The following is a 27496-nucleotide window of genomic DNA, read 5'->3' as shown; positions in this document are numbered from 1 at the left end:
AATCATTACAGAGGAGATTTAGAAACAACTTTTTATAATTAAAAATGGCAGCCAATTTTCTTGCCGTGGGCAAAATGTACACTCATCAAAAACTCATGAGTGCTTTAATTGGAAGCTTAATTGCAGCATGTATTTAGTTTACAGTCATAGATAAATGTGTAGTGTGAATGTAAGAAAGAAGTTGTTCTCTCTGAAGCTATCAATGTAAACCTGCATTATCCATAGCTTTAAAGACTGAAGCATTTGAGGAAGGCATTTTGTACACCAAGGATTTGATTACTGGAATAAGAAGTCACAGAAAAACTATGACATTTCTTTCAACCAGTTTGTGAAGCATCTGTATTTCTGTACCGTTTATTCATCTGTTTATTCATTCATGAGTGTAATGTGGCAAATGTGTAAATTGCACACAGATGCAGCCATTCAAAATGGGTGGGGTATTTCACGGTATACCCCGGTGGGCGTGTCGCATCAAAACGCAGTATCACGCAGTTTCACGAGGTACATTGCGTCATTTGACGTCATGCCAGAAAGAATCTGGCATAGAACAAGCTGTAAACTCAAAGTATAATTTTTTTAGCACATTTGTACAAGCACTTGGAATCTGTCCAAGCCCTACTTTGTCAGGCATTTTCTTTTACTGCAACGGACATAAAAACTCCCTTGCTTTTAACAGAGCTTTTCATAATTTCTAACTACGAAAATTATTTAAACTGCGACACTTATCATTCAACCAGAGCTCAAAATATCACAAGGATCCTCAAGAGCACAGCAAAGACTGTATTAAAAGATACTTGTATCAGATACATGAGAATCCAGGCTTTTTTATCAACGCTTTCTTTTCCGTATACCAGATATTATGGAACCACTTCAGAAGGGTGTCAGCCAGTCAGATTCCAGGAATCGGTACTTTAAAGAAAAAATACACACCGGTATTCCATTTCTCACTAAACGTTTTAAGCATCGAAGTCTTTAACTAACATGTGAAATAGCGTGTAAAAAAGTGGTAGTTTTAATCTTTTCTGCTAATATAATATGGAATCGCTTATCTAGAGAAATTAATAATGATATGATTATATTCATTTACTGCGACGGGGCTGTGTAGGGCTGTTTCGCCTTTCTCTTCATGTGACTTCCCTAGTAGCCCACTGGTCTATGTGCCTGATTACTAACCTACAGGTTGTGTGTTCAAATCCAGCTGGCGCTGTGACTTTTCTTTTAACAAACATTTCTTTGAAAAAATAGAAGAGCAATATTATGGACAATCAATTGACTTTTATATTTCTAAATATCACAACATGATCGAATTTAAAACATTTTTGATAACAATGAATAGTCACCTTCTTCCCTTCTGACAACGGTCCCTGCTTCTGCTTCCTGCTTCTATTGTGTGTGTGTGTGGGGGGGATCCCTTTAGATTTAAAAGGTTATTAATCATATCTTCTGTGTCGCATCTTACCAGTGCAGCTGATATTTTGCTGCCTGGGTCAACTATCACAAAGCTTTAGAGAACCTAACATTTCTATTATCAACAAATTGTAAATACGACGTTTCCATTAGCATTATTAATTTTTCAAATGGGTGTATGGAGGATTGTCAGCTGTCACTGGCAGTGGACCCCCCTCTTAGGCTGCGCACACGATCTTTTAAATTTTTATAGAGAAATGGAGGCTGTACAGTATGTTACAATATAAACATTTATATTGATTTAAATTGCATTTTGATTTAAATCGCAAATGCGTGTTTAATTATATGTTTTTTTTAATCATAATCAGACAAATGCAACATAAATTGATACAGTATCTGTGTCTAAGTATCTTAATAAACTTCCTGCATAGCTTTCTCCCTGTTTAGATTTATTTTTCTTGGGATTTTGGGATCAAACGTGGCAGGATTAGATTGTAATCGTTTTTATTTTTTAAATACGTTTTAGAAAAGTGTAATCTATACTAAAGAGCTGTACACCACCTGCTATACAGATACATATTGTAATACTTTTGGGTTTGGATAGGACGGACACAAGAACTCAGACTTGCGGAGTTAAAGCAACTTAAAGCCTTTATTTTTCTTCTCCGTCACCACCTGCTAGCCCGGCTCTCCCGCGACCCCGCCCGCCAACAGCGTGAGCCAACACACCGCCCGCGTGCCCGGGATAGAGAGAAAAGAGAGAGTAAGACCCAGGGGTGCAGAAGCAGGGAACTATTTACAAGGAAAACGGATACCTCCCTAGACTGTACGCCCGCTCTTCAGCCTCTGCCCGGGGCGAATGTATATTTAGATATTGAGACCCGGCGCGGCACCGAGAGAGCGTCTGCATTTATAACTTAGTTTTTAAAATTAGTCAAGCAATATGAAGCATCTCCTTTTACTTTTAAGTCCCTTAAATACATTGAGCACAGCTTTCTCACCACTTAATTACTTTTTGATACCATCCTTACACAAAGCAGAAACTTCTTGTATTTTCCGATGACATACAAGTAGAAAGATTACAGATTTTAATCGTCTTTAATTTTGTTACGTTATACATTTTAGGAACGTTTCATCTATACAAACACCACAAAACTAATCTCGATTGTATTTCTGAATGTTATGTTACACCTACAGTAGTTCACTGTTTTATATACATCTAATTAAGAAAGTTAAGTGTAAGCACTTTAGATCTTTTTTTCTGAACCAGGGAAAATCTGATCATGTTTCTCTATAACAATAATAAAAAACTTTATTTTACATATCACCTTTAAAAGTGGCATCTCAAAGCAATACAGTAGATGTAAACCACAGATTACAAAGTAAATACCCAGACAAACGCAAACGCGTTTTTAATTAAATGCTTTTATTCATTCAGCAGAGAGAGAGCGTAAAACCTAGGTGTAACAGCTGTTCCTTTTTCTGATCACTCGATCTCTGGATACACGTCTCACCTGTCCTGTTCTTTGTTTTCCTAATTTGCTGATTATGCCTGCTGCGATCCACTCCTGCCCTCACACCTAAAGAAGACTATTTTAAATTTCTTTGCACGGTCCATTGTTCAATTAACCCTTGTATGTGCTGTCCTTAAGGTGATATCACATAAAGGTGATATGTAAAATAATGTTTTTTATTATTGTTATAGAGAAACATGATCAGATTTTCCCCGGTTCAGAAAAAAAGATCTAAAGTATACTAGTTTGTCACTAGTATACTTTTAATACAGTCTTTGCTGTGCTCTTGAGGATCCTTGTGATATTTCGAGCTCTGGTTGAATGATAAGTGTCGCAGTTTAAATAATTTTCATAGTTAGAAATTATGAAACGCTCTGTTAAAAGCAAGGGAGTTTTTATGTCCGTTGCAGTAAAAGAAAATGCCTGACAAAGTAGGGCTTGGACAGATTCCAAGTGCATTTTGGAAATTTACGTTGCATTGTGCATTGTGCTGCTGTAATACAGTTTAAAATAATTAAAAGTCTAAACAGTATCAACTTTATTTATGGGTTGCAATTAAAAAAAGTCAAAAACCGCACTCAAAATCCAATTTAGAGCTTTCTGGCAAGAGGAGACACCCAAATTAATAATGTAACATGTTGTAGCGGCGTGGCTTAATAATAAGGCAGAATTAAGTGTTTCTGAGCTTTCCCAAATTAGGCCTCATTTCTCTGTTCATCTCTGTGGTGCAGCCACAGAGAAACCATTCATGCAAGGTGATTTAAGGTCCAAGGACAGCTCCCAAAGGGGGATGCACTTAGCTAAGCCTGGCTATCATGATCAATGGTCATCCATTGGTGCCTATCTGTCTAGGGAGTGCGAGTTGGACATCTGGATTGCATTCCTAAGTGTCAGGACTAAGTGACTCATATCTCACCTTGATCAACCAATCAGGGACCGGTAGGGCCGAGTAACCCACGTGGGACTCTGATGCCCATGGAACTTTCAGCCAATCAATGAGCTGAAGTTCCTCCAGGTAAAAACAGGCAACACAGAGAGCCTGGGAGATTCAACAAGATTCAGACAAGATTCTAAAGGGAATTCAAAGGAGAATTCCAGGGCAGGACGGCCCAGGAGCAGAAGGCTCCCAAGGGCAGGACATTCTCGCAGCGCGCCTCCTGACCATCCTGAGACTCAGCCCGGACAACCACGGAACGGCCAGTGTGTCCGAGTGCCAGAACTTTCCTTTGTTCTAAGAGTCTAGAGTGGAGGTTGCCAGAGAGTAACCAGCAGCAGGCCTCGTGAACAGGTCGCAACTGTGGACAGCTGAATCACTATTCAGAACTAGCTCTTCATCAGGAATGAACCGGTCCTCTTCCTGACTTGCTGGGACCCACAGTCATCTTTTCTCCTGTGCACAAACTTTGCTAGTTAAAGCCAACAGTGAGCATCAGCAGCGCACCGTCGCAAGCCGCACAGCACAGCCTGGCACGGAGCCAGAGAGCGCGGATTGGACAGCAACAGCCTGCAACTGTTTCTTTGTGCCCGCAGGAGATCTGAATCCCCAAAAATTGGATGAGTATTCAACTTCAATGCATTACAGCTCGAGAATTCAATTGTTATCCCAACCAGTTGATATCAATTTAATTCCTAAGAGTTATGTACTTGTTTGAGTATCTAATGTAGAAGTTGTAACCAAGTTCACTTTACGAAACGGTCTTAATGAATGATATACTGAACGTATGTCCTCTTGATATGTGTAACACTTTGTAACTGATTGAATATATATCTTTTGTATTCTGATAACCCTCTCGATAAGATCTGTTAGGTTTATATGCATATTCTATGTATTAATAAATGTATCCTCGTGTATTAGTACCTGTGTGTGCGCGTTGTTTGAGTTATATCGCATGGTTGGATTCTAAAGCCACCAAAAGAATCAACTTTGTGATTTACTGCTACAATTAATAATTGTCTCAGTAAATGCCCAAACCCTACAGAACTGGTGCCTTCAGAGAGCCACTATGATTACATATTTGGCGTCCCTGAACCGGTTTTCTCTACATTTATTTGGCGTCCCTGGCACGGGCGTGGCAAGACTGAAATGAGTCAACCAAGCGGAATAATTCAATATAAAACGCCGCGGGTTTCATACACGACAATACAGTGTGCTGAAAGCCGAAAGAAAAAAGTTACCCTTGCTCTTTAAGCAGTGCTTGATTGTTTTGTGATCTTTTGCGATCTACCAGGTTGATTGCATACTTGATCTTGTGGTTTTCTGTGGTAAAACTGTGATTTCGTACTTAAAAGTAATACTCTTTAAGTTTAACGATGGTTGGTAAAAGGTCTGAATTCGAGTCGCTATTAAGCACTCTCTCTAGCAGCGACAGGTCTGACCACGATCTCTTCCACATCTCCGTCAGCGGAGAAGCTAGGAGAATAGATCTCCATTCTCTGAGAGAGCTAGCGAAGGACATAGAGAGATTTGACCCCGCAGTGTCAGAGAATAATATCGAGAGTTATATTCAGGACCTCAGGTATAACCTGCAGTACCTGCCAAACGCCACAGAACAGGAGAAAGTGTTTCTGGTTAGAAAAACTACCAGCAGAGCTGTACATGAGTGGATGGCTAGGCAGATGAAAGAAGTCTGTAATGACTTTGAGCAGCTATGTCAAGCACTTATCGAAGAATACAGTGCGTTTATTGACCCGACTGCCGCGATAGCCGCCGCTCTTAACATAAAGCACGAGAGAGCAGAGTCCCCTCGCGAATATTACGAGAGACTTAGACGAACTTATTTTGCAGGGCGAAATGATGAGGGTTGCGAAGAGAACACACATTTCAAGGGTTTATTCATTGCGAATCTCCACCCGTCAGTCAGAAAGATGATCTTAATGCATACAGATGCACAGACCATGAAAATGACTGATATCAAGAGATTCGTGCAGAAAGCCTGGGAGTATGATGTCCAAAGTCGCTCTGAGCAAAAAGCTGTTAAAGCGACTGTGTTCGCCGTCAGAGCCAGCAGGGTTAATTCCCTCCTGCTCGAAGGAGCACAGGCTCCTGAGCTGGCTAAGCCCCGTTCCAAAGCACTCACACAGGACCGCACCCAGCGTCCTAAGTGCCATGAGAACACCGGGGGAGGGAAAGGGCTAGAAAAAGCTGAACAAAAGGATTCAGTAGCCGCCCGCCTGGCCAGGCTTGAACAACCTTTATTAGGACAGGGACAACCGCTCCCCAAGGCTGCCGGAAGCGTGAATGAGCTGATACTCTCCACTGGAGGAGGTGGAGACCCGCCCCCTCTCCCTCCCTCAGTCTATCTGATTGAGCGGAAGGGTTCCTGCCTGGATGAATTCAGCCACTCCCAAGTGAGTGCTGACTCCACCCCTGAAGTCACAGAGCAGGCAGTAAAACGCAGAGGAAAAGCAAGAAGCTTTTACCTCAAGGCTGCCATGGGAGATGTCTTACCCAGTGAGACACTGATTGACACTGAGGTTGAAAGGTGTTTGATGTCACACGGCAAGCTCAAACGGGTAGAAAAAGAAAAGGGCATGCGACTCAGAGAGGAACCTTTGGTGGATCACCAGAAAGGCAAAGTGTGGAAACAGGTCAAGGCTCCTAAGCCTTCTGTACAGAAGGAAAGGGGGGCCAAGAGGCCGACTGTGCTCACACAGTGCCCACCGAACACAGAAGCCTATGCGGAGATTCCTTCTGTTCCCTCTGGACAAGAAATAAAAATATTTCCTTGTTCCCCAGATATACAGGGAAGTCGTGTCCCGGCTGAGGTCACAACAGCCTCCCTGCCACAGGAGCGGTGCTCCGAGCAGCCGCCTGATCCACCAGGTAAAGCACACCCCTTCTACATCCCTAAAGAGGAGCAGATCTCCCCACATGGCGATGAGAAGGAGCTTTCCCTGTGCACCCTGGCACCCAAGAGGGTTCAGGAACACCACCCCGCAGTGGTGGAAGGGATCCAGATGGCAGGAGACCAGGTTGGTGATGTAGCCCTCACCCTTGGCCCTGAGAGGTCCTCTATTAGTGAGGATCTGCTTGAGCAGCTGTCGCAGGGCCACCGCCAGGTGCCCCTAGTGCAACATTCACAGGTTAGACAGGAGGTCCAGCTGGACGCTGAGACTACTGCGCTGTGGACACACCTGATCCCAGATGCCGATTCCCTCTGCTGTGACCCAGGGAACCTGCAGTCAGGTAATATTATTTCTCACAACTACCAGGTAGTGAGTGAGACTGACCTGATTGTTCCTGCCTCAACGGCAGGGTTGCCAACACACCCAGTCCCCAGGAAGGGACAGGGAATGAAAGCCGAGCCGGTTTTCTTACAGCCACCAGCTCAGTTTGTCAGTCTGAGTCTGACCAACAGTGGTTCAGCCAGACTGGAGCTGGATGGTCAAGCCACCCGCCTGCCAGTGCAGGACATCGCAAAGAGGGGTGTCAGAATCCCCGCCTGCACTGACATGGGCCTGGTGAGTGATAGTGAGTTCAAAGACAGTGAACTAGCTATCCCAGTGCTGGGGCAGCTCCCTGAACCCCTAGCGAGGGAAGGGGGGAGCGAGCAGGTGTCCTACACCTACCCCCAGCGAACGATTGTAAACATGCCGATAGAGGGATTCCTCAATCAGGAGGTGTGCAGGGTGGACCTGAACAGTGAGAATAGGGTAACAATCCCAGATCACTCAGGTGCTCCAGATGACCACTCAGCCGAGGGTCAGGCATGCTCCACCGCTGCACCGCCCCCTGCAGGGTTCCTAGAGCACAGGCATGAACAAATCGAAAAAGCAGATGCCCTGGAAACGGAGGAGCAGCATCAGCCGCTGCGTCAGATCTCCCCAGATTTCCAGGATGTTGGTGCCCAAGATGCCACAGGGCATACTGAGAAAGACACCATGTACACGCCGCGCCAGCTTAGAAAGGCAACAGTCACTCAGAAGGAGATGACTGGGATCAGCCACCCGAAAATACTTTTGGGAGGACTGATTGCTGCCGCCACTGTTGTACGTTTGCTTTTTCTGGTAGGTTTGTGTGCTACTGGCACTCTCACCCTGACTGCCCCAAGAAGGCAGGGGTCAGAGATGCCAGAGGGTAGTGACAGACTGTATCGACAGCAGCAAAAGTTGGAAAGCTTAGGGAAAACCCTAAAGGCAACTTCCTATGCAACAGGGTTAAACCTTATTCCCCAACCAGTGGACATGATTGTTGGTGTTATACAGTGGGTTTATGCTTGTGTGCAACAGGCCAGAATGTTGACACAAGACCTGTTAAGGGAGTTTAGTGCCACTGTAGCCAGTCTAACCACGGCACAAATCCCAACCCACTTGATTCCACTCTTCTCAGTAGAGGAGTGTGTGACATTAACCCCATCGCTCATAGCTCACCCAGAAGGCAATCCAAGATTGAATTTGGTTCCAAACCTTGAGATGGGTATGGCTACCAAAGCTATCCATTGGCTGTGTCTAAATGATTCACCAATGAACGGTGTAAAGCTACTAATGAGCAGAGGGAGGTTAATGAACCCCATGAAGAGCAGGTGGGAAGTAAATGGCTGGTAAGCACACCACATTTAACTGACACTATGACTTGTGACAGGCATGATACAGCTACCGCAATGCAGCTACCTAATCAAACAGTTTTCCTGCAAGTTCCCGAGGAGGCCAGTGTTCTTGAACTTAATACTGTACGGTCTGGACAATTTAAGACCAAACTTGAGGTCGTGGATGCCTTCAGGTGCCACACTATTCAATTGGATAGAAATCCAAGAAACAGTAAGCCCTGAAGAGGTACAGGTAGTTAGTTTGCTTTAATGGAACAAACCTCCAAACCACCCTAGCAGATACCCAACACAGGTGTTGTGGTTTATCGGGGGCTGGGAACAGGAACTGTTGTTATTGTAACACTACTGCCGGGAAGCTGGATCATGACTGACAGTGTACTCTGAATGCTGTACTCTCACATCAAGATGTACTCTGGGTAGCACGAATGAGTCAAAGGTAGCATGTCAAAAGAAAGGAAGTGACTTCTCCCCAAATATCTACCACAGAGGTATCAGATATTGACAGTGAACTTCCTGATGTGTAATTCCTAGACTTAGATAATGTCTCCTACCGTGTTTATACATACTCCAGATGTTATTCACCCTGTTTGTATCCAATGCTGGTTCCGGTATGAATTCTCGAGGAGTAATGTGGACATTTAAGATTAATGTTCTAATGGCAAGGGACATCACTTAACTCTGTTTTGTTTTGAAGGCAACAACGCCTCAGGACCTCGTGACCTTCAAAAAGGGGGGATATGTAGCGGCGTGGCTTAATAATAAGGCAGAATTAAGTGTTTCTGAGCTTTCCCAAATTAGGCCTCATTTCTCTGTTCATCTCTGTGGTGCAGCCACAGAGAAACCATTCATGCAAGGTGATTTAAGGTCCAAGGACAGCTCCCAAAGGGGGATGCACTTAGCTAAGCCTGGCTATCATGATCAATGGTCATCCATTGGTGCCTATCTGTCTAGGGAGTGCGAGTTGGACATCTGGATTGCATTCCTAAGTGTCAGGACTAAGTGACTCATATCTCACCTTGATCAACCAATCAGGGACCGGTAGGGCCGAGTAACCCACGTGGGACTCTGATGCCCATGGAACTTTCAGCCAATCAATGAGCTGAAGTTCCTCCAGGTAAAAACAGGCAACACAGAGAGCCTGGGAGATTCAACAAGATTCAGACAAGATTCTAAAGGGAATTCAAAGGAGAATTCCAGGGCAGGACGGCCCAGGAGCAGAAGGCTCCCAAGGGCAGGACATTCTCGCAGCGCGCCTCCTGACCATCCTGAGACTCAGCCCGGACAACCACGGAACGGCCAGTGTGTCCGAGTGCCAGAACTTTCCTTTGTTCTAAGAGTCTAGAGTGGAGGTTGCCAGAGAGTAACCAGCAGCAGGCCTCGTGAACAGGTCGCAACTGTGGACAGCTGAATCACTATTCAGAACTAGCTCTTCATCAGGAATGAACCGGTCCTCTTCCTGACTTGCTGGGACCCACAGTCATCTTTTCTCCTGTGCACAAACTTTGCTAGTTAAAGCCAACAGTGAGCATCAGCAGCGCACCGTCGCAAGCCGCACAGCACAGCCTGGCACGGAGCCAGAGAGCGCGGATTGGACAGCAACAGCCTGCAACTGTTTCTTTGTGCCCGCAGGAGATCTGAATCCCCAAAAATTGGATGAGTATTCAACTTCAATGCATTACAGCTCGAGAATTCAATTGTTATCCCAACCAGTTGATATCAATTTAATTCCTAAGAGTTATGTACTTGTTTGAGTATCTAATGTAGAAGTTGTAACCAAGTTCACTTTACGAAACGGTCTTAATGAATGATATACTGAACGTATGTCCTCTTGATATGTGTAACACTTTGTAACTGATTGAATATATATCTTTTGTATTCTGATAACCCTCTCGATAAGATCTGTTAGGTTTATATGCATATTCTATGTATTAATAAATGTATCCTCGTGTATTAGTACCTGTGTGTGCGCGTTGTTTGAGTTATATCGCATGGTTGGATTCTAAAGCCACCAAAAGAATCAACTTTGTGATTTACTGCTACAATTAATAATTGTCTCAGTAAATGCCCAAACCCTACAGAACTGGTGCCTTCAGAGAGCCACTATGATTACATATTTGGCGTCCCTGAACCGGTTTTCTCTACAATGTGCATGAACAAGGTTATACTGCTATTTCCTTAGATACACGATTATTAAAAAAAAAATTTTTTTTGAATCCCCGGCGGAACCGGGCATCCATAAGAATCAAGTAATAGGTTTATTCCATGCTGAAAAAAAGAAGAAAGAAAACACATTCCATAAGAATCAGCGCTTTTATATATTGCCTTTAAAGGTGGCTTCTCAAAACGCTTTACAGGATAAAAACAACAATAACAACAACAACAATATTGTATTTCATTGCACTTTGACAGATCGTCCTTAAATCAATTGTTGACTCTTCTCCCTTTACTACTTGTTTGGATTGACTGAGCTCCGCTCTGTACCACACAATGATCCCCCCAGAGTCTCTGCCCCGGGTGATTTGGGGTTTTTTGACAGAGGGCAAAAAACTCTCTCTCTCGCTTGCCCTCTCCCCCTTTGTATTGTCTGTTTTTTTTGTGCTGTCCTTTGACAAAACAAGGCTCGCCAGCTAATGTGAATAGAAACCTGTTTTTCTAGCTTTTAAAGTCGTGCGATGTGTAAGCGGGAACACATCATTATATCTTACATATGAAAAATACATAAAATAGCTCCCAAACAAACGCAAACGTGTTTTTAATAAAATGCTTTTATTCATTCATAATCTGACAATTTCAGGAAGACTAAGGAAGGACTAAGGGAATTGTCATCTGTTGTTGAAGCTCTGTGAGCTCGGTGACTTTGAGACCACTTGTTATCCCAGGTTGTTTGAATCGCCACAATTCAAATAGAGAAAAAAGAGCTGACTGACAAGATTTAAGTAGTGGCTGTCAATGTTGGATTAAAAAAAAAGACTGGATAAGTAATTCAAGTGTTTTTTTTAACTTCCTGAAAAACAAGTAATAATTTAACTATATGTGCAAACTTTTTATGATATGTTGCTGTTGTGAATGTCTGTGGAGTGTATCTTATTTGCCTGTCTGTCCTCGCCCGCCCCCCCCCCCATCTCTCTCTCAATTCAATTCAATTCAAGGTGCTTTATTAGCATGACAGATGGGTACAATCAGTGTTGGGTATTTACTTTGCTTTGAGATGCCACTTTTAAAGGTGATATATAAAATCAAGGCTTTAACTTGCTTTAACTCCGCAAGTCTGAGTTCTTGTGTCTGTCCTATCCGACAGAGAACAGTTAATTATTATCAACATACTGTATGCTGAGACATCATTCTAATTTGAGCAATTTGGACCTGAGGTTATCTTGTTTTCAACAATATACCCAAGGGATAATAATGTGGCACTGTTCTTATAACATTTCAGTTCTTTTATCACAAATGAATAAAGTTTACTGTCATTGACACAAAATGCAACTGGATTATAATATACACAGGGTTACAAACATAAAGACATCATCTGAACTCTCATAATCATTTGGTTACTAGTAGCTTATTGGTTCAAGGATGTTATCCATTTCCTGAAGGTTCACAGGAAATTAACTTCATTAACATAGCTTGGCAATACCTTTTTATCTATTGTACAGTTATCTACATGGATTGTTGAAGTACAACGTGCAATTCTTGCATCTATCATCAAAATAAAGTGGCTGGACTGAAGTGTTGTTGATGGCAGTTATCATCACAGCTTTAATGCTGCAGTCATCATCAGTTATTTCTTTTTACAATATTACTAATGTTTACTAAACATCAAAAGAAACCTACTGTATCTCTATATTTCTGCTTACAAGCTTGTAGAAAAATACAGATGATAATTTATATTGACATTTTTATTAATAGATCTTTCTTGACTGACTGTGAAACACTCAAGTGAATTTGACTGTGGAATATGTTCTAATCATTTCATTATCAAGACAGCTAAAAGGACACAGACAAAATAGTATTATTTTGCAAACTTTGTGAATATTTTGCCATTTCCAAGTATCTGCCCTTATTCATCACACAAAAAACAATAATGAGAAAATAACTTGAGTAATAATGGCTTGTTCTTATATATTTCTTTAAATTCTGAAAAAGTTTCTTCAGATTTCAAATTACAATTATTCTGTGAGCCAAATTAATGTTGTATTGCCAAACAGGATAAAAAATCAATCTGTGGTTTCAGTCAAAACTCAACCTACTACTGTATGTGTGAGATCTGAAGCTAAACAAATGCTGATTATAACTTCTACTTCTTCCTTCATTATTGTAATCATACATAAGGTAAAGCATTACCAAAGGCATGATAAGTTAATAATGATATGCATAAACAATTGAGTTAGTTAACACTTCAAGAACACAAATCAAGGGAGCTTCTCACAGGTCAGTACACAATCCTATTAAAAAAACTGCATTCTTCTTTGTTCCGAAGCATACTTTACATACTGATAGGTATTAAAAATGTAATCAATGCTTATTGGAACCAATAGCATTTTTATTTCATTTTAATTAGCAATTTGCATTTTATTGTCTCTAAAAATATACAATAAATATTGTAGCACCAAGGCTATGATTGTGTCTGAAATTAAGTGTCCATAAAGATTAAAATAATGTGTATTCTCTTGTCTAGAATCAAAACTAACCTCCTGGAGCTGCTTAACATCTATGTGTCAGCTCCTGTTGCACAAGATGACGAGCACCAAACCAGACCACCATATATTGGGCTTATTTTGACAGCTTGAGTGTTAAATTGCACAATTCAATGCCTCTCATTCTGCACCTGTTTACTGACAGGGACGGAGTGATCTATTCATGAAGAATGAGGAAAGAGGGAATGCCTAATATACCTGATGACATCACGGTATCACCACCTATCCCCTATCACCACCTTTGACCAATTGACTTACAAATTTCTTCAAGCAGTAGCAATGCCCTATGAGACCCTCCAGTCGCTGCTGTTTAAACTGCACCAGCAACAAACTTTGCTGAATATCAATGCTGGGCTGAGTATCCACAAGTATTCAGTGTCGCAGCCACAACATAGCTACAAATAAAATTTTCTTTCAGATGTCTTTAAGCTCTGGGAAATAAGAAACCTTTCTTTGAGAATGCAGATGGAGAGATCAGTGTGATCATGGCCGTCTGAGGTGAAATGAGAAACTATGGGCTTGGAGAAATCTTTAATCTTCACAGCCTAACATGTTCTCTGAAGTGGTCTCCTAGTCTCCTTCCAGTTTCTCCAACGTAGATTGCTGGGCACTTCCTGCAAAAGATACAGTAAATGAGGTTGCTGAAGGTACAAGAGGTGGCCTGGGTGATCTGGAATTGTCCTGCGAGGCCTTGAATGAGTGTGGTGTTAGATATGAACTTGCAGGTGATACAGCGAGTTCTGTTGCAGGGGAAAGTACCTGGTGTGGATAGCGGTTGAGGGCCATCAATGGAGCTGAGAACAAGATTACGAGGTTGGCGATATGAGTTGAGGGCCCCAGTGGAGGGATCAGCCTGTAGGATGGAAAAGTTGCTGTTAATGGTCCTGGGGATAGAAACTGTTAGGGCGGAAGGGAAGCACCTAAGGAATGCAATTGTTAGACTGGGGGTTCCTGATCGAGTTGATGGTCCATGGGCTAGTATACATTATATAATTTGAGAGTTTTCTTGCATGCACAGCGTGCTTCAGCTCCAGCTATAAAATTCAGTGGGGTTTAGGTCCAGGTTTCGACTTGACCAACCTAAAAATACAAATGTTCTACTGTTGGAATGCAGTGTTTGGTTTTCATCACAAAAAAGCTTCTGATTGTAGCCATAAAATTCAACTTTTGAACTTTATTTCTCTTCAGAACAGTCTTATGGATCATCCAGTTGCTCTTTAGAGCTGCATGGCAATATTCTTTTTAGAACACAGGCATAAACACTGACATAAGCCGCAGTGACAGAAGCCTGCATATCCTATGATGTTGCTCTGGGTTTTATGTGACTGCTTCGATGATATTGCCTTGGGGAAATCTTGGCAGGGTGACTGGTCCCAGGTATAGTCTATATATTCTCCATGTGTAGACTAATTTATCTGTCTGACATGACAGATCAAGCCCTTAACGTTAAGAAATGGTTTTGTAATTCTGTCTAGACTGATGAGCATCAACTACTCTTTTTTGAGGCCCTTTGAGGCTTTTTTTCATCCTGACAAGACATGTTTAAGGCTGTACAAAAAAAAATATACGATGTATTGTTTTACAAGAGTACTGCACAAATTGATTTTCACATAAAATGAATTGCAGAAAGTAAGAGAAATGGTGATGACTCTCTATAGTGCAGCAGACTGAAATCTATGCTTTATGAGTAACTGACAGATGTTTAAGTTACCTATTTTGTATTTAACTCCATAATCTGAATTACAAAATGCTGTGTGCATAGACTTCTATGCTGAAGATAATGATCTATGTGTGGCTGCCTAATGACCTCTTTAAAGTAAGTTTGAAGTTCAAAAACAATCTGGGGCCTTTTAGGACTCCAGTGGTCAATGGCAATGATTGTATAGGAATAAATTCTGTAAAGACTTAGTTGCAAAGTGACTTTATGAATTAATATGATTAATACATTTCAGCCTAGCACTAAAATACATTACTTTTATTGGCTTGGCTTGACTGATCACTAACAAAACAACTTCACTTGAGAGAAAATTAATTTAGACTGGAAATAAATATAATTTAATTAAAACAGAATACCTTATGTTAAGGCTGAAATAAATGGAAAAGATTGGATTACTGGAAATTAAACATCTGGAATGTTTTACAAATTTAAAGCACCTTTTAATTATTTAATAAGAACAGTTCCTGTATAGTGCATAAAAAACACACATCTAAATCCTTTTCCGTTAACCAAAAATCAAAGATGCTGTACATGAAGAAAATACATACACGAAGAATCAGCAACATTAAATATATTTTAACTAAATTATTGAAGGTTCAATCATTTATTCTACTCCTAAAACTATAGCAACTGCTGCCTCAATGTAATAGGGGAAATGATTTGGACTGTCTACTTTTCATCATTGTGCTCAACTGCCAAAGCCGATGCCCCCATCCCATTAACAGAAATAAACTCTATTGATGGATAAAGCATGCAATGCAATCTCTTCAACTGTTAATAAGTTGGGGTCAGACATTGGGCCCTTGGATGCTTCTGTAAAAGTCTCTGAGAAAGTAATGTGTGTCATGACCTGTGTGATAATTGTCTGGTCCCTGGGCAAAGGAATTCATGACAACCTGAGGTTAAGTGGCCCCTGGCACCTGGCAGCATCATTGGATAAAAGTGCCAGACACACTGGATCAACTAGTCAGCTTTCTTCTCATCAGTGCCAAAATTCAGTATGAACTTACCTTTTTTAATGTGCTCTATTGGGATATATGAACGAGCAACATCTAACATTTACGGTATGTCAGCAAAGAATGCAACCCCACTACCAACACCCCTGCTTACCTTGGGAATGGTGAATCCCATTTCGTTTTTAAAATTCCACTTTTAGCACAAAAGCTAATTAGAGTGAACCACTCCAGCAATTCTTTGTGAGATATGCACACACAGAACTGTTTATCTTTATCCTAGGTGCACGCTGTCCTTCTAATGATATGACTAAAGTACTGTGGGTTTCACTGTGGGTATGTATCATGGACTCAATTTTCTTTTATCTATTGAAAGAGCGAGTGAGCTAAATAAATCTAATTTTTTTAAATGAAACTTTTCGCTTCAAAATGTTGCAGTGCTGCTACTTGCAGGCCTTTAGTGTCTTGTTAAAGGGTTGAAAGGTCACACTGTTTTCTTGCATCTTGGGAAATAATTTGAAGAAATTTAAAATATACATCAAATGCTCAGCTGGTGGGAAGAATGATTTAACGACAGTTATTGTTGCTCCTACAAACTTCTTTACCATTTCAAAGCGGGAAAAAGACTCCCTGCAGGTAGCATATGGTATGAAACAAATATGAAAGTCTAGGATTTGGATCCTCTTAAGTGTCACATCATTTCCCCACAATTTTGAACTTTCTTCTGAGGTGCATTTCAATCAAAACAATACGGTTGTCTTTGAAGCTGGTGCACTGAACTAGCCAAGGCGCCCAGCGTGCTTTCAAGAACAATGCGTTACTGATGTTTAGAAGAATTATGAATGCCTTTTAAGGAGCATATACTGTATGAGTGAGTATTTGCATGAGTTTGCATACCTCCATAAATAAATTTCAGTAGCTCAGTCAAATCCTAATTAAGATGGAGAAGAGACATTGGATCCCCCCACCAAGCAAGCAAGTTGGTGCAAGGGGGCGAGATTAGGGTTTGACCTCTTTCCAAAATCTTTGGTGTTGAATCTCAGCCATGTGTTTTGGATTCTGGGAAATTTGTTTTGCAGATATTCTGACTTCATAAGGCCATATATTTAAAAATAATAATGATAGTGGTATCTGTGGCACCTTTGACAACCACTGTTATTTAACCTCAATATGTTTCTGTTAAGTTTATCAATTATAATTCACGATGTTAGTTGGAGGTGTTAACTGAATGCTCATGTAACAGGGCTCATCTACTGAGTAAGTTCTTCTCATACAGAAATGATGTCAACAATCTCTGAAATGTAGACTTTGCTGTGGCAAAGGGCAAAATCTGTTGGCATGGTGGAATTATTCGCTGTCTAGGGAGTGGCATTGTAGATGTTTGTACATACTTGTAGCTTGTGTAGCGGCAATGTTTGTTAATAAGACAGAATTAAGCGCTGCTGTGCTTTCCCAAATGAGGCCCCATCTCTCTCTACCTCATCTCTGTGGTGCAGCCTCAGAGAAGCTATTCATGCAGTCCGATTTAAGGTGCTTTCTTTCTGATAAGGAGCAGCTCCCAAATGGGAATGCACTTAGCTATGCCTGGCCATCATGATCACTGGTCATCCCTGGCGCCTATCTGTCTACGGAATTCCTGGGAACATCTGGATTGCAGTCCTAGGTGTCAGGGGTCATTGACTCATGTCTCACCTTGGTCAACCAATCAGGGACATGCAGGGCGTAATAACCCCACTTGGGTCTCTAATTCCCGCCAAACTCCCAACCATTTATCGTACATCTGTGTCTTGGTTAAAACGGTGGCACAAGCTCAGGTCTTTGCTTTCCTCGGCCATTTTTCGCGCACCCTCAGAGACATTCCCATGACAACTGGTGTTGTCTGCACTGGGACTTTGTCTTTGTTCTAAGCATGAGGCCGAGGATCCTGTACACACTCAGACGGAATTCTATAACGACAAATGTGAATGCTCCGCTTGGTCAACGGCAGCCTAAAGTTGGACCCTCGTCAACCTGGTAGTTTATTCAGAAGCAGCGCTGGACCGGGAATAAACCAGTCTTCTTCCCATATAAAGAGTGACTTGAGAGGACCCGCGGTCACTCTTTGTGCACAGAGACTTTCTACTAGTCAGCTGGACTACTAGTAGACTCCTGGGAGAAACAACTGCACTGCGCGCTGCAGTTAGATTCCTCCCTCCGTCCTACTCTGAGCTGCACCTCGACTGGTTGGCTGGTAGCCAGAGGACACCGGGACGACGCCTGCGACAGAGTTTGCAACAGAGCCTGTCAGCTGGTTTTGGTGTTCATGCCGGGAAATCCAAATACACAGTGGATAAGTAGACCCAATGGATCTCGAGAATGTAATTGTTACCTCGACACAAGTTGTTATAAGTTTAATTAATGAGTAATGTATTTACTGTCGAGTATAATGTAACAGTGGTTAATGAGACTGATTGACGATATGGTATACCCAAACGGTATACTAAAGTATATTCTCTGTTATGTATCTCTTTGTGTTTGAATCTCTTCATGATTATATACCTTGCAGTTTTGATAACTCTCACAGTAAGATCTGCCACCTGTATCCAGGCAGACTGATATATATGTTTGATGCACAATTTATGTTCAATAAATGCATCTCGTGTATTGAAACTATGTGTCTACGAGTGGCTGGTTGTTTGATGACTGACTGTCTTATAGCAATAACGAATCACCTCGTGATTACTGCTATATTTAATCATTGTCTTAGTAAATTCACAAAACTCCTATACTTGTGAACAACCAGGACTGCATCCTTTTCATGCTTCATTGTGATATCTGGCTTCACACAAGTTTTGGCTTTGCTCACTTTCCTGAAAGCTAAACACCTAACCAGCGAGAAGGCTGTGACCGCCAGGCAGAGTTAGGTGGTAACAGACAAGGTTACACATTGCAGACAGCTGCAAATGTGGAAATGAGGTGAGCAGGTATGTATAAGACAAATGTGACAAGTATTTATAACTTTCGGCAAATAATGTCAGGAATGATTATGAATTTGCTGTGGTCAAAGCTGTGTTCAGAGTGAACTTGGCTGCTGTCTTCCCTCTTGAATGGAAATTTTATTGCAAACAACAATAATTTATTACTATGGTCTATACTTAAAGACTTTAGTTTTATGAGAGACAGACATATACAGTATGAATATAAAATATAAATATTAATATAATATTTCATTATTTGAGGCACTGAGAAAGTCATTATCATTTCCACATACTGTACAGACTACTTTTTTCACAAAACATTAAAACTAAATAAGAGAAGCCGACTAGGAGGAGTACAGTACCAATGAAGTTTAAATTAGACAATTTTATTTGTGAACTTTAATAATAATATTTTCTACAGTATGAATACAAAATGGTTGATAAGTACATCTGCAAACAGTATTTAATTTATAATAAAGTCAATTATTCTAAAAAGAGAATATGTATTAGGAAACTGGTCAACAACTGTTTCTTGTTTGTCAGATGTTTCTACTTGGCTAATTAGACTCACAAAAATACCATTATCACTGTGAAGGTTCTCTCAAGCTGTCTTGCTTTGACATTAGTATTTGTAATCAAGTCAAAATCTGAAATGAAAACCAAATAACTACCTTTTAGGAAAAAGCAGACAATTTGAAGTAAACAGAATAGAAAATACAGTCAGAACCACATCACATAAATTGGGCATACAAAAATCAACCATTTGGAATAAACTGAAGAAGAAAAAAATTGCAGGTATAATTATTGATCAGCCAAGACAAGTTTGGTCAAGAAAAACATCTTCAATTGATAACATAAAAATATCACAGCTGTCAAGGAAAATCCTAAAATAACTGTCATTGAAACTGCTAGAAAGGAACCGTGAAGATGTGGAAAAAGAAAGGAGCTAGAGATAGTTAATCAAAGAACACTTCATCAGTGAAGCATGTTGGAGGTATTGTCATGGCCTTGGCATGCATGGCCATTTTTGTCACTTTCTCAATTATCTTTACTGATGATATGACCAAATTTTGAAGTTCACAGAACTATTTTCCTGCTTTGTTAAAGAAAATGCATCCATACTTATTGAACGACACTTCACCACATACTGTAGCATGATAATGTCCCAGAACAAGGCCAATACAACCAAGGAGTTCATCAGAAGTAAATTGTGGAAGACCTTAGACGGGCTAAGTTAGTTTTCAGATTTAAATCCCTCTGAGCAGCATTTTAAATGCTGAAGAAAACAATTGAGTCTGGAACCCCCAAAATAGGTAAGAACTCGAAGTGGCTCCAAAAAGGCTTTGCATAGCATCTCGGATATTTCAATTTTCAGTTTGGAAAGCTCAATATTCCACTCACTCCATGCAGTTATTACCTCAAAGGTATATGCAATCAAAAATTAGTTTTTTCACCAAAATGTGTTTCAAGTGAATGTAATTCGACACCTGAAATCACTGAGAAGACAAAGAAAGTTTTTGTTCTAATAACATCAACTTGTATATGTGGAAGTACCCAGAAATAAAAGGTATATTAAATTGTACTTATTTGCATTAATCCCACAATCACAAATCTAAATTGCTTGATTTCCAGTATAAATAACTGTTTTGACTTTCCCTACCATTTGCAGTGCACAGTACTTTTTTAATCCCAACTAAATTTGAGAATTTACAAACTAAAGTTACAATCTAAGCAGGAAACAATTAATAAACCAGTTATCAAAAAGAGGGCTCATGTGAAAGCACAATCTTGTACATGAGGCAAATAATTTGTTTAAAATCAAGAGCGTGGCTGGGAATGAAGTGTGCAGGACTCACCGTATTCCTCCCACACCAAATCGCCTTCAAGCCAATATTACACGAATTGGAGTAATTGCATGAGCTGTTTCAAATTGTTGATTCAAAAGCAGCCTGCAGGTATTTACAATATTATTTTTGCTTTTGTAAAATATGGAGACCCTCCATAAATCAGTGGTAGATGTACTGCAGCATTATGATACAAATGTGATTATAGCACATATAAACACTATGTGCTGAACTCTATCTGTTCAGCTACTATACACTCTATCTTCAGAATCAAAAGTGGTGATTTCATTAAATAGTAATAATATAGCATTTTTCATTAATTGTATTGTATGAAACCTTGTTGTACCAGACTGTTTCTGAAAGGCTTTGGCAATCTAATCCAAAATGTATTTTACATCTTCCTTCTGTGTTAAATTTAAATATGAAGAACCAGCTATAGATATAAATACTGCTTACATATACTGTATAAACCTCATAGAAAATGTCACAGGATCCTGCAGGGACCTCTTACAGTATATGCTGTCCAGAGGCTAAGGAACTGCTACACTTAAAATCGGGAGGCCACTATATAGTGTAAAACAGGAAATGAAAGCATATTCACAAAGAATTTCAATTTAATAAATATTATATATTATAAGTTATACAGTAAACCTACATGGCTAGTACATTATGTACAGTGCCTGTTTATTTCATATGTAATTATATGATAGTTTTAGTGAAAGTTCAGGAAGATTGACAGCAAACATATGCTCCCTCACATCTGCTACTCTACTCTGTTCACAGTTCTTCATGACATAAATCACTTAAAAGCTATACATACCATACATTCCAGGAAGCCTCTCTCTTCCTTGCATTTTCCTGATTCCAAGCTACCCCATGGTTAATCCCTCACTCTGCATGTTTCTTTTCATCATTTTGATTTAAAATTCTAACAAAAGGAAATGATTCATTCAGTATGTAACAAAGACAAGAATAAAAAAACAGACTAGACAGAATGAGAAATGGTGCCTGTAAGCTTCTGGGGGAGTGATTTATTATGGACTATTGTTAATTACATTCACCATAGCAATAAACCACCATTCTTAAATATGAGGAACAATTTCTTTTCCCACTCAAACCATGTCTAGATAATGCAAGCACCCCTCAGTTTTCACATAGCTGTCCTGAAGCTGTATTTTTGAAGCTCGATTGAAGTCATGTAACTTGCCGGCTATGTAACCCTAATCCTTTCTAGTCATGTGTCTGCAGTGTATCCCAGATCATCATCTTCTTTGAAATAATTCATGATAAAAATCAGTTTCTGAAAAACAGAATCTAATACTGTACAAATGATCTTTCTAACAACATATTTAAATGACTCTGTACAAGATACAGTATGTGGGGTTCTGAAGAGTTATTCTTAATTTAAGTCAGTTGTACTGTCAATGTGCCTAAGTTTGTCTTTTTTTTCATTTTGAAATATGCAATTCATGTTGAACACCATCTGGCTCATATTTCACAAATGGAAATATGTTACACTTTTTTTTAACAGTTCTTGAAACGCATTTTATTGCAGAGAGCACATTGTATATTTGTATGTGGGCAGTTAAGGTCCTTAAAGACTTCATACAGTCTATAATGGTTCCAAGCTCCATTATACTGTACCACCTTCTATTCACATAATGGTTATACTGTATGAACAAACTTTTTCAGACATTTAAATCTGTCATTGTTAAGGGTTCTAAATATACCATTTGATCAATTGCTTTAGTTCTTAAATTAACCCCTTAAAATCATTCTTGGATTAATTTCATACTGTTAAAGGTATTAATGTGTGGAAACTCCCCTTTCTGAGAAATTATTTCATAAAACTCTAACAGTTTGTAGAATTTATATATTTTTACCACAGATGTAAAATCAGAGCATTCCCATTGCACTACTTTACTCTCATCTTCTTCACATAGAAGTAAGTGTCCTTACTTCGGGATGCTGTACACAGTGAACTTCTGTATAAGTAATTGATTTACAACCTCATGTAGCTCTCAACTACTTATGGAGCCCACAATTCATCCATGGTTCTGTGCAGAGTGGTATATTGGGATTCATGTCTGTACATGTCTGACATTTGTGCAGACCTCCATTATCTAAGAATATGATGTATATTTATTAGGCATTAGTTGCATGACTAGACTATGCACACTGGGATGTGTGTTGGGGTAGCTCGGTGGGAATGTGGCATTTCTTGAGGAAGAAATACTACAAATAATAAGTCTGACTCTTTTTCCTTTGCTTCTTTGGTACCACAAATGGATTTAATGCTCTTGCTGTTCTTTTTCCTTTGTTTTGTTTGGTACCAGAAATGGATTTAATGCTCTTGGAATTTGAGCATATTTTTCATTTTCTTTAAGTATTTGAAAGTCCATGCTCCAGTGCCAGTGCTGCCTCATTTGTGTTCATATCTGTTTGAAATCATTTCTGAGGACCTTCATGTTGTGTGGGACACTGAATACTTGTTATTCTCATATTAATCAAATCTAATATAAGGTTTCTGAAAGCATAATATTTACGAAAGGTTATACATTTAGTAGTAATAAACAGAAAAGGAAATTTCTTTAAACTTTACCTTTCTTTTCTTTAAAAATGTCCTTTATTTAATGTGAAGCCAACAGATAAGCAATGACAACCTTGATTATAAATGATTACCTATTTATAAAAAGAGCAATATGGAGCAATTTCAATGATACCATATTCCTGGGGCACAAGAGGAACATTCTACCCAAGATCAGTATTACACAAAGCAGACCTTCAGAGTTGCCTTGGGAATCTACTGTCTGTAATTGTTTTTAAATAAAAGGTAGCAATTCTCAATTAATTAAGTAAACATAAAAGTAAAAAATCTATATGCAGGAATAATTATTTATTTCAGGTGTGTCATACACAGTAGTGGGGTAAAACAGATAAGGAAATGCAGCCACAGGGTAAAAGCAAACAGTGCTATATCTGAAGTGCAAGAGAAAAATACCCCTAATCATTAAACAAAAAGCCTAAGCTTTATAGAGCTTCTAACTACTCTTCTTCAGTGCTCTCTCGACAGGCAACTGCTTACAGTCTTAATTCTAAATAGTTAAAGGAGAAAACATTAAGATTTGGTGTATATGAATGAAGAACAAATATTATTGATACTAAGCAATGACAAAACAGTTAAAAAAGGCATTATTTCCTAAAATATCTTGCAAATTTAAACAGTTATGCATCAGTTCAAAAGTTGCCTGATGTCGTATTACAAACCAATACAGTAGAATAGTAGATACATTGTTCACCAAGCATGCATTTACATAATTATGTAAAAATGGAATGCAGTAGCTCTGAAGAAGGCAAACCCACATGTGAGGAATCCAGAATAAATGCTTTTAACAACTTCTCTCCTAAAGATCAAGCTGCATATTCTTTGCCTGTCAGCAAGAAATGCATAGCAGGTGCCTTCCATTCATGATTACGCATAACGTCTATGCGGAACTCGTAACATCCCATTTTATGAACGCTGAGTTCTGGCAAAGTGCCATATAAGGAGGTCTTTTCTGTTAGACCAGCATAAGAATGGAAAGTACTGAGTCGACAGTTAGCAAGTTAAATGATGTATTGGCTAATACTTTATTTGTTACATTGTATAAAAAGACTAACTTTATAACTGTTTGGAGAGACTGGCTGTGGTAAGCCACTCTCCTGCATGCATACGTAATAAATGACTCTTCTTTCACCAACATCAGGACCCTGTCATTTTATATGACACTACACTACTAAAGATGGTTTGTATTTCAAGCTTTTATTGATTCAAATAATCCCAGGTGAAAAGGCTATTCATACTAAGGGGAATAGAATGTTAATAATAATAAATCTAAAAAAAAAGGATAACTCAATACTTAAAATGTATTTGAAAAAATTAAATTGCCATTGTCTTCCAGTAAGTTATGACAATTATGGTGATGATTATTATTATTAGTGGTATTGACCACATACAGAGTTTTTATTATGGTATTTTACTCATCTGAATAATTTCCTCCAGATGTTTTTAAGAATGCTATTCAGTTAATAAATCAATTCACATCAAACTAAATCTGATTTTAATTATAGTCAAGTATGGAAAAATCCAAATGTTCATTGTCTGGAGAATCAGTTTATCTAGTTAATTCCTCCCTTCAATACTCCTGATCCAAAGTTTAACATTGGGTAAGATTTATACGTTTCTAAAAATGTTCTCATCCAAGAGCTAATCCCATCGACCTTCAAGAATGTAATTGCTCCAAAACTAAACTGAAAAAAGCACGTTGCTTTATCTTTCTTTACAGGTTTTGTACTTTAATTACTCTCTTGACACCGATATTGATACAATCTCTATCCATTAGAATAACAGTTGTCGTCGTCAGTTAAATTATTATGCTATTACTTTGAAAGAGAACTAGACTTACAGTGGTTGGGCTTAAGTGCTAAACAGCAAGGGAATAATAGTCATTTTTGTGTTCCATTTTAGTATAAGCAACTTTCCCTTCACTATAGTAAAACAGCTGAACTAACAGACTGATTAATTACACTAAACTTCAGCACACACTGATTGCTTTTTTATATTAATTAAAAGTCAAATTAAATATACTGTACTACATACTGTATACTGTTGGTTTGAGATTTTTAGGCATGAACCTTATCTAAGTATATTGGATGATACCACATACATTCCAACATTCACAATGAAACATTGTCTAACATTGTCTCATAGCTATTCGTTCTGAGAATGTTTATGAATATGTTTCCTTTTTTGTTAGCATGTATTAATGCTACTGTGGGGACCAATAGTCCCTAAAAATATAACTGTAACTGCTGACAAACATATAAAATAGGATTGTTGCCACAATGTAAATGATCTTTTTTATAAACCAAATCTTCTTTTAAGACCATCTCCACTTAAAATTAGCAACAGCACATTCCTGTGTGCTCAAAATCTAACCACTTTATTGTTACATCAGTCTATGACCTTCCACTCCCCCAGATCTTCCTGTATTGTATAGTTTTCTCTCTTTACTGCAACAAAACACATCCAGCAGACCTAATATTCTCAATGATCTATGCCATCTGTCACACCACAACTGGCTTCAAAGCTGCTACAATACATAAACAAATATGTTAAAGCACAGCTTTCAGAAGCACAGTTTAACAACTATTTAGACACTGCCAAGACATTTTTTGATTGTCTCCTTTAATATGGAAATAGTTGTCAAACAAATACAGTCTTTGGTTTTGTGACAGCTGGATTACCAAACTCATGTGTGCTATGAAAGATATATGTGCCCCCTAATGACTTTCTAGGGGAGTTTTGGGGCTTTTTGTAAGCTCCATGCTAACAGTATTATCTGTATTCATTCAGTAATCTTGAACCTTCAGAATGTTCAGCCAAAAAGATTGGGCCATCTGTGATTTAAGAATGGTGATGTAAGAGGGATTCTCAAGAAATCTATATTTTATAATCAGAGCTGGATATTTAGTATCAACAGTCATTCCAAAAACAGGCTGCCAGCTTTCCAGTGTGAATAATAGTGCTAACACATTGGAAATGGTCCTAGTGACCTTCATTCATTACTTCATTAATATCATTTATAATATTTATAAGTAGTTTTTATACAAAACCATTTTTGTATAAAACATTCCTCTTCCTGTTTTTTTTAACATTGTTCTGAGTACTTAATTGATTTCTTTTCAGATTTCTCTCTAAAAGTGATTTTTTCCTTAACTCTGAGACGTGGTATTAGAATTATGCCAACATCTGTTAATTGTAATTCACAAGTTGTGAAATTCCCTATTGATATATTTACCAAAAACATGAACTATTCTTTCAAGCATATAGGCTAATGTGAGTGTAAGAAACAATTGGTCAGGACAATTTTAGTGTCCTATTTTAGTATCAAAGCCTCATGTAATTTCCTTCCAGTGAAATTCAGCTTAGTGGGTTCAACTTGGCATTTTCTTTGATACTGTTTATACATCTAGGCCAGCAGCTACATCACCCTGAAGCTCTTAACTGGCTACTCACTGAAGCTAAGCAGAGTGGAGCCTGGTCACTACCTGGATGGGAGACCTCCTGGGAAGCTAAGTTAGTGGGACCAGTGGGGGGCACCCACCCTGCAGTCTGTGTGGATCCTAACGCCCCTCTATAGTGTTGGGGACACTATACTGTAATGGGAGCCATCTTCTTCGGATGAGAAGTTAAACAGAGTTTCTGACTCTCACTGGTCATTAACGATCCCCAAACATTTCTCAATAAGATTAGGGAGTTATCCCCCATCAGCCTTTACTGTGGCCTCCAAATTGTCATCATGTATGATTGGCTTGCACTTGCCCTGCGATGGACTGGCGCCCCATTCAGGGTGAACCCTGCCTTGAACCCGTTGCTTGCTGGTTAGGCTATAGCATCCTGTGACACAGTATAGTATAAATTGGTTTGGTAAATGACATGACATGTATATTCTACAATACTTACATTGTAAGTTAAAATCAGTTTATATCCATTTGTTGAACCATTAATTCATTTTTTTTGTAAAGTTGTAATGACTTTATGTCTTCAAAGATTACTCAATTATTATTAAACTGCTAGATTTAGTAGATTAAACTACTAGAATTATTATTAAAGTCCTTCTGGCTTTGGACTTTCGAACCTGGCCTTGGATTTCCCTTAATCACTGTTTTAGGATTTTTGGGACCTTGGAACCTATATAAGGTCCTTGACTTCTGAGCTGTGGACCAGCCTTACAACACCAGCGCCTCTACTTCCTCAGAAGACTGAGGAGATTTGGTATGCCTTCACGAACACTCACAAGTTTTTACAGATGCACCATATAA

The sequence above is a fragment of the Lepisosteus oculatus genome, chromosome 2, assembly GCF_040954835.1.
Source record: "Lepisosteus oculatus isolate fLepOcu1 chromosome 2, fLepOcu1.hap2, whole genome shotgun sequence".
In the NCBI taxonomy this organism is placed as follows: Eukaryota; Metazoa; Chordata; class Actinopteri; order Semionotiformes; family Lepisosteidae; genus Lepisosteus; species Lepisosteus oculatus.
The sequence above is the reverse complement of the archived record's forward strand: the minus strand, read 5'-3'. Positions refer to the sequence as shown.